Below are 12831 nucleotides of genomic sequence, written 5' to 3'. Positions count from 1 at the left end.
GATCTCCTTGGGGTGAAAGATGACACGCCTAGGAATAGGGCAGGAAAATGGAGTTCAGGTTGAAGATCAGCCATGATATTAAATGGCGGAGAAGGCTCGAAGGGCCATATGGCCTACTCCTGCTCCTAATTATGTTCTTTGAAGCTTGGAACAAAATCAGCACTCTTTGGCAGACTCTGTAATCCGACATCTGAAGCATGGAGGTCTGCGGTACTCCGGGGCATTGTTGATGATTGGCCAGCTAGCCTGGATCGCTAATGGGATCTGACTTAGCACTGGGGCTAGGCTTTGTCCCACTTGGCTCTCGATATTCCTGCAAACCAGTACCAAAATGGGAGGGTGGTCCTAGGTGGGAAGCTTGCTAGCGTTCTGTGTTGGTAAGCTGCATGGCTAAACTCCATACATATCCCAGAGCCCTAAACTTTGGCTCTTAGCAATATATGCCTATATTCTCCGGATTGAGATGGGATTGGGATAGTTCTCTACGGTGAGAGAGTGTACACTACATATCAGCCAAACAGAAAGTCCACCTCCTGTGTGGAATTCTTAGTAGCTTGGAGCTTTAAAGCAGGGTGACAGGTTTGTGACAACCAGGTGACCACAAAAAACGAGCACAAGGTGCTGAGGCCAATTGTATTATGACCACCATCAGAAAGGGAATCAACTCATTTAGCACAGACCTGGGACCTCCAAGGTCTATAGGCCTCAATACCGCACTAAGATGGATACTAAACATCAGGGAACCCAAGTATATTCACATAAGAAAAATCAATATTGGCCTTGTTGCTATTCTGCAGAATCAGCCGTATATCTTATGTGAGAGTAGTGCATCAGTCTTCTATTTATTATATCCAGGTCACGTAGTCATGGTTACGCAGGCGAATGACAGAGGCCGGGGAGGATGGCCCACTCGCCAGATTCCACATCATCTCTTAAATGGAATGAATGGTCACATTTTAGTCAGGGCCCAGCCAGGCCACAAGACCATTAATCAAAATGTCAGTACGCTTTCTGTTTTATTTTTTCTTTCCCCCTTGGATAGGCGACACAGACGAAGAATTAAAATAATAGTTGCTCACTTGCTGGCATGGAGGGGGGTGCGGGGGGAGGGGGGATTGTGTTATGACCCAGAAATTTCAAACAGACGCCTCGCTGAGGGAGGGAATGAAAAAGACCGCAGTTCCTGAGGAGTGCATTCAGGAAGGTCAGTCACTCAGACACGCAGGACCTGTTAATCCTGAGCCTTTTCAAATTAAATTGCTCTCAACATCAAACAAAGTTTCTGTTGGGAGATGCTCAATTACAAATGGATGCTATGTGACGGGATTTAAGTTTTTGTGTCCGATTTAATTTTTCTTAAAGTTCCTGGGGATGAAGCAAGCTAAACGTTGACTGAAAATGTAGCACGGCTTCGCTTGTGTAGGCATTCTGGGTCTGTGAAAATGGATCAAAGACTGCATCAGAGTGAAGTCTGGTGAAGAGCACTTCCTTATTTTTCAGGCTAAGTGGTCAATCAAGATTTGATGGTGATCTGATTGAATTGGGCATTATGAGCCTGGCTCGGTTCCAGGAATGGGCTGCTGGGAAATCATTGCTCCGACTGTATAAGGGGTTGCCCATTTAAAATGGAAATGAGGAGGAATTTCTTCTCTCAGAGAGCTGTGGAGGCTGGGTCATTGAACATATTTAAGGTGGAGATAGACAGATTTTTGAATGATAAGGGAGTCAAGGGATATGGGAGCGGGCAGGGAAGTGGAGTTGAGGCCATGATCTTATTGAATGGCAGAGCAGGCTCGAGGGGTCAAATGGCTGATTCCTGCTCCTGTTTCTTATGTTCTTATGTTGGTTGCTGGGGGCAATTTGGTGTTGTCGTAAATTTGTGCGGTAGCAAACGTTATAGGGTTAATTTTCCACTCTGCACTCCTGACGGGTGGACCTTGTCTGCCGGGGATACATATTGTAAGTTTAGGGGAGTGGGGTGCACCCTGTGCATGGTTTTCCGATCATTGACATTAATGGTGGTGGAATTGCTCACTGTGTGCGCCCGAGTTTCTGATACACATTCCCAATGGATGAAGTGCAGGAGTGTGGTATCTAAATATTACTTCCCAGATCTGCTGCAGCATAAGTTTTTCCAAAGTGGTTTTCATATATTTAGTTAAGACACACCCGTAAAATCTAGAGCTAAGCCATTCAGGGGTGATGGCAGGAAGTATATTTTCACATGGCAAGCAAGCCCCATGTGGGCAGAGGAAACGCTTCAAGGACGCCCTCAAGGCCACCTTGAAGAAATGCAACATCCCCACCGACACCTTGGAATCCCTGGCACAAGATCGCTCAAAGTGGAAGAGAATAATCCGGGAAGGCGCCGAACACCTCGAGTCTCTTCGCCGGGAGCAAGCGGAGACCCAAGCGCAAACGGCGGAAGAAGCGCACGACAACCCAAGCTCTTCAACAAACCGGTCCTTCAACCAACGTACTTTCAACCACTGTCTGCACCACCTGCAACAGAGACTGTAGCTCCCGCATCCGACTTATCAGTCATCTGAGAACTCATTTTTAGTGTGGAAGCAAGTCATCCTCGTCTCCGAGGGACTGCCTAAGAAGGAGAAGAAGTGAAAATCTGGAACTCTCGACCTCAAAAAGCTATTAAGGCTAGGTCAAATTGAACATTTCAAGATTGAGATGGATAGATTTTTCTTAGGCAAGGGTATTAAGGGTTACAGAACTAAGGCGGATAAATGGAGTTAAGATACAGATCAGCCTTGATCCCATTGAATGGCAGTACAAGCTCGAGGGGCTGAATGGCCTCCTGTTCCTATGTTCCTTCCTGTATTCCTCTATTTAGTTTAAAAATTCTGGATAGAATGTGGATTCCTCTGATGGCTGAGGAAGTGAATGCAATCTGTTTAGTGGTACTCTGGCAGAATGTTCCCTCAAAGCAGTGTGCCCGCGCAGTGCCCCAGGAGCCCCACTCGGCCAGTGATCCAGCTTTTAAATTAGAAAACACGTGGACTTTTGAATGGGCCGCACAGCCTGTTCAAGGGGCCACGCAGCCCACCCAATCGCCATTCTATGCTGAGCTAGCTGGGACAAGGAGTGAGGTGGGCGGGGCGGTGGGGTGCAGCAAACTGTGGTGCTTCAGCCTTCCTGAACCAAAGATGGGAGATCAGATTCCTGCTCCTAATACTGACTGGACTAAGCCCCTTGTTGTAAAGTGTTGTGTATCTGTAAAGCATGCACTCCCATGTTCCACCTCCAGGGAGCGCATCCCCTGAAGTCCCAAGGGATCCCAGCATCCCTTGGGAGCACTGAATATAAGCCAGCCCCTAAAGCCTGTTCCTCACTCTGGCATGTCTTAATAAAGACTGAGGTCACTGTTACGTTAACCTCCCTGTGAGCAGTCTCATCTGTGTTAGGAACACAATAACTGCCGATGAGTATACGAATCCAACGCAAAGATGCAGCAAACTGTGGGCAGTCTGGAGAAGTTATCGGAGGGTGAGGACTGGGAAGCCTATGTCGAATGGCTAGACCAGTGAGAAAGATTGCGGTGGACGGCATTCGGCCCACAGACGCCCAGACAGAGGCTATCAGGAATGCGCCCAGGCCACAGAACGTCACGGAGCTGCGGTCGTTCCTGGGACTCCTCAACTATTTTGGTAACTTCCTACCGGGGCTAAGCATCCTCTTAGAGCCCCTACATGTGTTATTGTGCAAAGGTGAGAACTGGGTATGGGGTAAAAGCCAAGTAATTGCTTTTGAGAAAGCCTTAAACATTTTATGCTCCAACAAGCTGCTTGTATTGTATAACCCATGTAAAAGACTTGTGCTAGCATGTGATGCGTCGTCGAACAGAGTCGGATGTGTATTACAACAAGCTAACGTTGCGGGGAAGTTGCAACCTATGCCTCCAGGAACTTGTCTAAGGCCGAGATGGCCTACAGCATGATTGAGAAAGAGGCATTAGCATGTGTGTTCGGGGTAAAGAAAATGCATCAGTACCTGTTTGGCCTCAAATTTGAGCTGGAAACCGATCACAAGCCTCTCATAACCCTGTTCGCTGAAAACAAGGGGATACAATGGTGGGCACTCGCGCTATCAGCATATAACTATACCATCTGCCACAGGCCAGGCACCGAGAACTGTCATCACGGGGTGGAAATGGCACAGCCTGCAAATTTGTTGATGGTGGCGCAGCCCGCAGACTTGTTGATGGTCATGGAAGTGTTTGAAAATGATAGATCACCTGTCACGGCCCGCCAGATTAGGACTTGGACCAGCCAAGATCCTCTGCTGTCTCTATTAAAAAACTGTGTACTGCATGGAAGCTGGGCCAGCATCCCCGTTGAAATGCAAGAGCTAATCAAGCCGTTCCAGCGGCGAAAGGATGAGCTGTCCATTCAGGCAGACTGCCTGTTGTGGGGTAACCATGCAGTGCTACCTAAAAAGGGCAAGGAGACGTTCATCTCGGATCTCCACAGCAGACACCCGGGTATAGTAATGATGAAAGCGATAGCCAGATCCCACGTGTGGTGGCCCGGTATCGACTCTGACTTAGAGTCCTGTGTACGGCAATGCCGCGTGTGTGTTCAGTTGAACAACATGCCCAGAGAGGCACCACTAAGTTTGTGGTCCTGGCCCTCCAGACCATGGTCGAGGATCCATGTTGACTATGCGGGCCCGTTTCTCGGTAAAATGTTCCTGGTGGTGGTGGATGCTTTTTCTAAATGGATTGAATGTGAAATAATGTTGGGAAGCACCGCCACCACCACCATTGAAAGCCTGAGGGCAATGTTTGCCACCCACGGTCTGCCGGATAAGCTGGTCAGTGACAACAGGTCATGTTTCACCAGTGCCGAATTTAAAGAATTCATGACCGTCAATGGGATCAAACATGTCACCTCAGCCCCGTTTAAACCAGCCTCCAATGGGCAGGCAGAGCGGGCAGTACAAACCATCAAACAGAGCCTTAAATGAGTCACGGAAGACTTACTCCAAACCCGCTTGTCCCGAGTACTGCTCAGCTACCGCACGAGACCCCACTCGCTCACAGGGGTGTCCCCTGGCTGAGCTACTCATGAAAAGAACACTTAAAACCAGACTCTCGCTGGTTCACCCCAACCTGCATGATCAGGTAGAGAGCAGGCGGCAGCAACAAAATGTAAACGATGGTCACGCCACTTTGTCACGGGAAATTGATCTGAATGACCGTGTGTATGTGCTAAACTATGGAAATGGTCCCAAGTGGATCGTGGGCACGGTGATAGCTAAAGAAAGGAGTAGGGTGTTTGTAGTCAAATTAGACAATGGACAAATTTGCAGGAAATTGAACCCATCACGCCCAACAGCCCAGCAAGACCAGGCTCACCCAGCAGCCCTGCAGGGCCAACAACACGCCAGCCCAGCGAGGGCACAGCCAACACACCAGAACAGACATTTGTACCGAGGCAGTCCACCAGGGAAAGAAAGGCCCCCGACCGCCTCACCTTTTAAATAGTTTTCACTTTGACTTTGGGCGGGGATTGATGTTGTGTATCTGTAAAGAATGCACTCCCATGTTCTGCCACCAGGGAGCACATCCCCTGAAGTCCCAAGGGATCCCAGCATCCCTTGGGAGCACTGTATATAAGCCGGCCCCTAAGGCCTGTTCCTCACTCTGGGGTGTCTTAATAAAGACTGAGGTCACTGTTACTTTAACCTCCCTGTGTGCAGTCTCATCTGTGTTAGGAACACAATAGAAAGTGCACGTGTTCACAGGTCAGGTGGGGTCAGCCTCGTGTTTGACAGTGATGCCCCTACATTCTCTACCCCAGAGGGCTGTAGATGCTCAGTCGTTGAGTATATTCAAGACAGGGTTCGGTATTTTTGAGCACGAAGGGCATGACGGGATATGGGGATCGGCCGGGAAAGTGGAGTTGGTGTTGAAGATCACCCATGATCTTACTGAATGGCGGAGTGGGCTCGCAGGCCATGTGGTCGACTCCTGCTCCTATTTCTTATGTTCTTATGTTAAAATAGCTAGCCAATACTCAGTATTAGGACATACACAGGGCCCGAATTTGATCAACCTGCAGCCGGCCTGTTTTTTCCGCGCTTTCCCCTCCATGCGAGTTTGGTGAGCCCCTCACGTCGGTGGTTTGAAAAGACCGCTGGGGAGGGTCTGCAGCCGTGCGCTGCCATGCAACGCCAAAAAAAATCCTCCCGCCCGCTTCCGCCTGAGATTAATCTGAGCGGTCCTCTGCTCCTGCAGGAGAAAAGACCGGCGCGTGGAGGCAGGACTTATCTGGACGGTCGGTGTGAACACCTACAAGAAAAGGTTAGTGAGATGTTATGCTTCAATTATCTTGCAGCAATTTGGTTTGAAAGGGTCCTCTGAAGGTTTTGTCATGTTTTGTTTTTTATTTGTTGAATATTTTTTTTTTTGCATTCTCCCCTCCCTGGGCCCGACTCCAGCCTTGGCGTTACCTTGTGGAGGATTGCATTTGCTGCCCAGAATCCGACCTACCACCCGCTGTTGCCTAGAATCGCCGTGTAATGCCCATTTTTATCCGCCGGGCGTTTTTTGTTCTCAACTGTTTCTCCAAACTACCGCCCAAAGTACTGTCAGGATCTTAGCAGTCTTTTCGACAGTAAATGAACTTAGGTTTACATCGAAACATTGGGCCCAAGTTTCCACATGATTTGCGCCTGATTTTTAGGAGCAACTGGTGGAGAACGGACTATCTTAGAAATCGCAATTCTCCACATTTTTTTTTCTGCAGTTCTAGTCAGGTAGAACAGTTCTACTTTGGAACAGAATTTTTTCTTCAAAAGGGGGCGTGTCCAGCCACTGACGCCTGATTTGAAAGTTTCCACAGTGAAAACGTACTCCAAACTAAAGTAGAATGGAGCAAGTGAAGATTTTTGTAGAACTGAAAAAACCTGTTCTACACATTAAAAAATCAGGCGCAGGTTACAAATTAGGCGTCCAGAACGAGGTGGGGTGGGGGGAGGGGGGGGAAGGGAAGTCATTAAATTCTATAATAAATCCTTACTTATACTTATACAAATATTATACAAATAAATCCAACCTGAATAAACATTTATAAGCAAAGAAAAGATTAAATAAACCATCTTCCTACCTGTGTGAAAGTGCTTCAGGCAGGACTTTCGGGACAGAAGGCTGAACGGGCCGGCCCGAGACTTCGGGCAGGGCCCGTCCCCAGCACCAGATTTACAGGTTGGGTCGGATCGGGGAGGTTCGGTTCGGGTCGGGGGGAGGGAGGGAGAGAGAGAGAGGGGGGGAGGGAGAGAGAGGGGGGGAGGGAGAGAGAGGGGGGAAGGGAGGGAGAGAGAGGGAGGGGGAGGGAGGGAGAGAGAGGGAGGGGGAGGTCAGGTCGGGGAGGGGGAGGTCAGGTTGGATCCAATCCGGGGGCGGGGTGGGGGCGGGAGTCGGGTCCAGTCGGGGGGGGGTGGGGGGAGCGGGAGCAGGAGCAGGAGCGCGGGTCAGGTCGGGTCCAGTCAGGGAGGGGGGCGGAGCGGGAGCGGGAGCGGGAGTCGGGTCGGGTCGGGTCCAGTCGGAGGGGGGGTGGTGGGGGGGTCGGGTCGGGTCCAGTCGGGGGTGGGGGTGGGGGAGGGGGAGTCGGGTCGGGTCCGGGGGGTGGGGTGGGGGGTGGGGAGCAGGAATCGGGTTGGGTCGGGTCCAGTCGGGGGGGGGGGAGCAGGAGCGGGAGTCGGGTCCGATCCGGTGCGGGGGGGGGGGGGAGCGGGAGCGGGAATCGGGTCGGGTCCAGTCCGGGGGTGGAGCGGGTGTCGGGTCCGGTCCGGAGGCAGTGGGGGGGGAGCAGGAACTGGGTGTGGGAGGAGCCTTATTCACGCAGCCCCAGTGAGGCCATTCGGCCAGGGCTAGGGGCTGCGCGCTTCGGACGCCTGGAGCTACTGCACTTGCGTGCCCACTGTAGCGCGCATGTGCAGAGGTCCCGGCACTGTTTTCAGTGCAGGGACCTGGCTCCGCCCCCTACAGCTCCTGCTGTGCTGCGCCGAGGGCCAGAGGACCTGCAGGGAGGTGGAGAATACGGAGGATATTTTTAGGCGCACTTTGTGGCGCGAAAAACGGGCGTCCAGGTCGGGACTGCGCCGTTCTAGGCGCGTGTGGAAACTTGGGCCCATAGAAACATAGGAAATAGGTGAAGGAATAGGCCATTCGGCCCTTTGAGCCTGAACCGCCATTCAATAAGATCATGGCTGATCATTCCCTCAGTACCCCTTTCCTGCTTTCTCTCCATACCCCTTGATCCCCTTAGTCCTAAAGGCCAAATCTAACTCCCTCTTGAATATATCCAATGAACTGGCATCAACAACTCTCTGCGGCAGGGAATTCCACAGGTTAACAACTCTCTGAGTGAAGAAGTTTCTCCTCATCTCAGTCCTAAATGGCCTACCCCTTATCCTAAGACTATGTCCCTTGGTTCTGGACTTCCCCAACATTGGGAACGTTCTTCCCGCATCTAACCTGTCAAGTTCCGTCAGAATATTATACATTTCTATGAGATCCCCTCTCATCCTTCTAAACTCCAGTGAATAAAGGCCAAGTCGATCCAGTCTCTCCTCATATGTCAGTCCTGCCATCCCGGGAATCAGTCTGGTGAACCTTCGCTGCACTCCCTCAATAGCAAGAACGTCCTTCCTCAGATTGGGAGACCAAAACGGAACACAATATTTCAGGTGAGACCTCACCAAGGCCCTGTACAACTGCAGTAAGACTTCCCTGCTCCTATACGCAAATCCTCTAGCTATGAAGGCCAACATACCATTTGCCTTCTTCACCGCCTGCTGTACCTGCATGCCAACTTTCAATGACTGATGAATCATGACACCCAGGTCTCGTCGCACCTCCCCTTTTCCAAATCTTCCGCCATTCAGATAATATTCTGCCTTCATGTTTTTGCCCCCAAAATGGATAACCTCACATTTATCCACATTATACTGCATCTGCCATGCATTTGTCCACTCACCTAACCTGTCCAAGTCACCCTGCAGCCTCTTAGCGCTCTCCTCACAGCTCACACTGCCACCCAGTTTAGTGTCATCTGCAAACTTGCCGATATTACACTCAATTCCTTTATCTAAATCGTCAATGTATATTGTAAAGAGCTGGGGTCCCAGCACTGAGCCCTGCGGCACTCCACTAGTAACTGCCTGCCATTCTGAAAAGGACTCATTTATCCCGACTCTCTGCTTCCTGTCTGCCAATCAGTTCTCTATCTACGTCAGTACATTACCCCCAATACCATGTGCTTTGATTTTGCACACCAATCTCTTGTGCGGGACCTTGTCAAGAGCCTTTTGAAAGTCCAAATACACCACATCCACTTGTTCTCCCTTGTCTACTCTACTAGTTACATCCTCAAAAAATTCCAGAAGATTCGTCAAGTATGGTTTCCCTTTCATATATCCATGCTGACTTGAACCGATCTTGTTACTACTTTCCAAATGAGCTGCTATTTCATCCTTAATGATTGATTCCAACATTTTCCCCATAACTGATGTCAGGCTAACTGGTCTATAATTACCCGTTTTCTCTTTCCCTCCTTTTTTAAAAAGTGGTGTTACATTAGCTACCCTCCAGTCCATAGGAACTGATCCAGAGTCGATAGATTGTTGGAAAATGATCACCAATGTATCCACTATTTCTAGGGCCACTTCCTTAAGTACTCTGGGATGCAGACTATCAGGCCCTGGTTATTTATCGGCCTTCAATCCCGTCAATTTCCATAACACAATTTCCTGCCTAATAAGGATATCCTTCAGTTCCTCCTTCTCACTCGACCCTCGGTCCCCTAGTACATTCGGAAGGTTATTTGTGTCTTCCTTCGTGAAGACAGAACCGAAATATTTGTTCAATTGGTCTGCCATTTCTTTGTTCCCCATTATAAATTCACCTGAATCCGACTGCAAGGGACCTACGTTTGTCTTCACTAATCTTTTTCTCTTCACATATTTATAGAACCTTTTGCGGTCAGTTTTTTATGTTCGCTGCAAGCTTCCTCTCGTACTCTATTTTCCCCCTCTTAATTAAACCCTTAGTCCTCCTCTGTTGAATTCTAAATTTCTCCCAGTCCTCAGGTTTCTTGCTTTTTCTAGCCAATTTATATGCCTCTTCCTTGGTTTTAACACTATCCTTAATTTCCCTTGTTAGCCACGGTTGAGCCACCTTCCCCGTTTTATTTTTACTCCAGACAGGGATGTACAATTGCTGAAGTTCATCCATGTGATCTTTAAATGTTTGCCATTGCTTATCGACCGTCAACCCTTTAAGTGTCCTTTGCCAGTCTATTCTAGCCAATTCACGCCTCATATCGTCGAAGTTACCTTTCCTTAAGTTCAGTACCCTCATTTCCAAATTAAATGTGTCACTCTCCACCTTAATAAAGAATTCTACCATATTATGGTCACTCTTCCCCAAGGGGCCTCGCACAACAAGATTGCTAATTAGTCCCTTCTCATTACACATCACCCAGTCTAGGATGGCCAGCTCTCTAGTTGGTTCCTCGTCATATTGGTCTAGAAAACCATCCCAAATAAAACTCCAGGAAATTCTCCTCCACTGCATTGCTACCAGTTTGGTTAGCCCAATCAATATATAGATTAAAGTTGTCCATGATTACTGCTGTACCTTTATTGCACACATCCATTATTTCTTGTTTGATGCTGTCCCCAACCTCACTACTGCAGTTTGGAGGTCTGTACACAACTCCCACTAGCGTTTTCTGCCCTTTGGTATTCGCAGCTCCACCCATACCAATTCCAGTCACCCAGGCTAATGTCCCTCCTTACTATTGCATTAATTTCCTCTTTAACCAGCAACGCCACCCCGCCTCATTTTCCTCTCTGTCTATCCTTCCTAAATGTTGAATACCCCTGGATGTTGAGTTCCCAGCCTTGGTCACCCTGGAGCCATGTCTCCGTGATGCCAATTACATCATATTCGTCAACTGCTATCTGCGCAGTTAATTCGTCCACCTTATTCCGAATACTTCTCGCATTGAGGCACAGAGCCTTCAGGCTTGTCTTTTTAACGCACTTTGCCCCTTTAGAATTTTGCTGTAATGTGGCCCTTTTTGTTTTTTTACTTGGGTTTCTCTGCCCTCCACTTTTACTATTCTCCTTTCTATTTTGTTCTTCTGCCTCCATTTTATTTCCCTCTGTCTCCCTGCATAGGTTCCCATCCCCCTGCCATGTTAGTTTAACTCCTCCCCAACAGCACTAACAAACACTCCCCCTCGGACATTGGTTCCGGTCCTGCCCAGGTGTAGACCGTCTGGTTTGTACTGGTCCCACCTCCCCCAGATGTCCCAGGAATTTGAATTCCTCCATTCTGCACCACTCCTCAAGCCACGTATTCATCTGAGCTATCCTGCGATTCCTACTCTGACTAGCATGTGGCACTGGTAGCAATCCTGAGATTACTACTTTTGAGGTCCTACTTTTCAGTTTTGCTCCTAACTCCCTAAATTCGTTTCGTAGGACCTCATCCTGTTTTTTGCCTATATTTTTGGTACCTATATGCACCACGACAACTGGCTGTTCACCCTCCCTTTTCAGAATGTCCTGCATCCGCTCCGAGACATCCTTCTCCCTTGCACCAGCGAGGCAACATACCATCCTGGAGTCTCGGTTGCGGCCGCAGAAATGCCTATCTATTCCCTTTACAATCGAATCCCCTATCACTATAGCTCTCCCACTCTTTTTTCCTGCACTCCGGTGCAGCAGAGCCACCCACGGTGCCATGAATTTGGCTGCTGCTGCTCTCCCCTGATGAGTCATCCCCTTCAACAGCACCCAAAGCGGTGTAACTGTTTTGCAGGGGGATGACCGCAGGGGTCCCCTGCACTACCTTCCTTTTGGTCACCCATCCCCTTTCTGGCTGTGTACCCTTTTCCTGCGGTAAGACCAACTCGCTAAACATGCTATTCACATCATTCTCAGCATCATGGATGCTCCAGAGTGAATCCACCCACAGCTCCAGTGCCGCAATGCGGTCCGTCAGGAGCTGGAGGCGGATACACTTCCCACACACATAGTCGTCAGGGACGCTAGAAACGTCCCTAATTTCCCAGGAGGAGCATATCATGTTTCCGAGTTGTCCTGCCATGCCTTAACCTTTAAATTGGCAACAACAGTGCTAAAGGTTACTTACTGATGTAGAACAGAAAAAAGAAAAACTACTCACCAATCACCAGCTCATCACTTACCCCTTTGGCTGCGACGTCACCTTTCGATTTCTTTCTACTTCTTTTTTGCCTTCTCTCCCTGCTGCAGCCGCACCAACTGGCCTTTATAGACCACTCCCGAACTCCCGCACCGCCTCTCCTTGACCACGAACTCCCAACGATTCACAGACGCTGAGCCTTTATAAACCACTCCCGAACTCCTGCACCGCCTCTCCTTGACCACGAACTCCCGACGATTCACAGATGCTGGGCCTTTATAGACCACTCCCGAACTCCCGCACCGCCTCTCCTTGACCACGAACTCCCGACGATTCACAGACGCTGAGCCTTTATAGACCACTCCCGAATCCTGCACCGCCTCTCCTTGACCACGAACTCCCGACGATTCACAGACGCTGAGCCTTTATAGACCACTCCTGAACTCCTGCAACGCCTCTCCTTGACCACGAACTCCCGACGATTCACAGACGCTGAGCCTTTATAGACCACTCCCGAACTCCTGCACCGCCTCTCCTTGACCACGAACTCCCGACGATTCACAGACGCTGAGCCTTTATAGACCACTCCTGAACTCCTGCAACGCCTCTCCTTGACCACGAACTCCCGACGATTCACA

This window comes from Pristiophorus japonicus, chromosome 18, assembly GCF_044704955.1.
Source record: "Pristiophorus japonicus isolate sPriJap1 chromosome 18, sPriJap1.hap1, whole genome shotgun sequence".
Classification (NCBI taxonomy): Eukaryota; Metazoa; Chordata; class Chondrichthyes; family Pristiophoridae; genus Pristiophorus; species Pristiophorus japonicus.
This window is presented reverse-complemented; position numbering follows the sequence as displayed.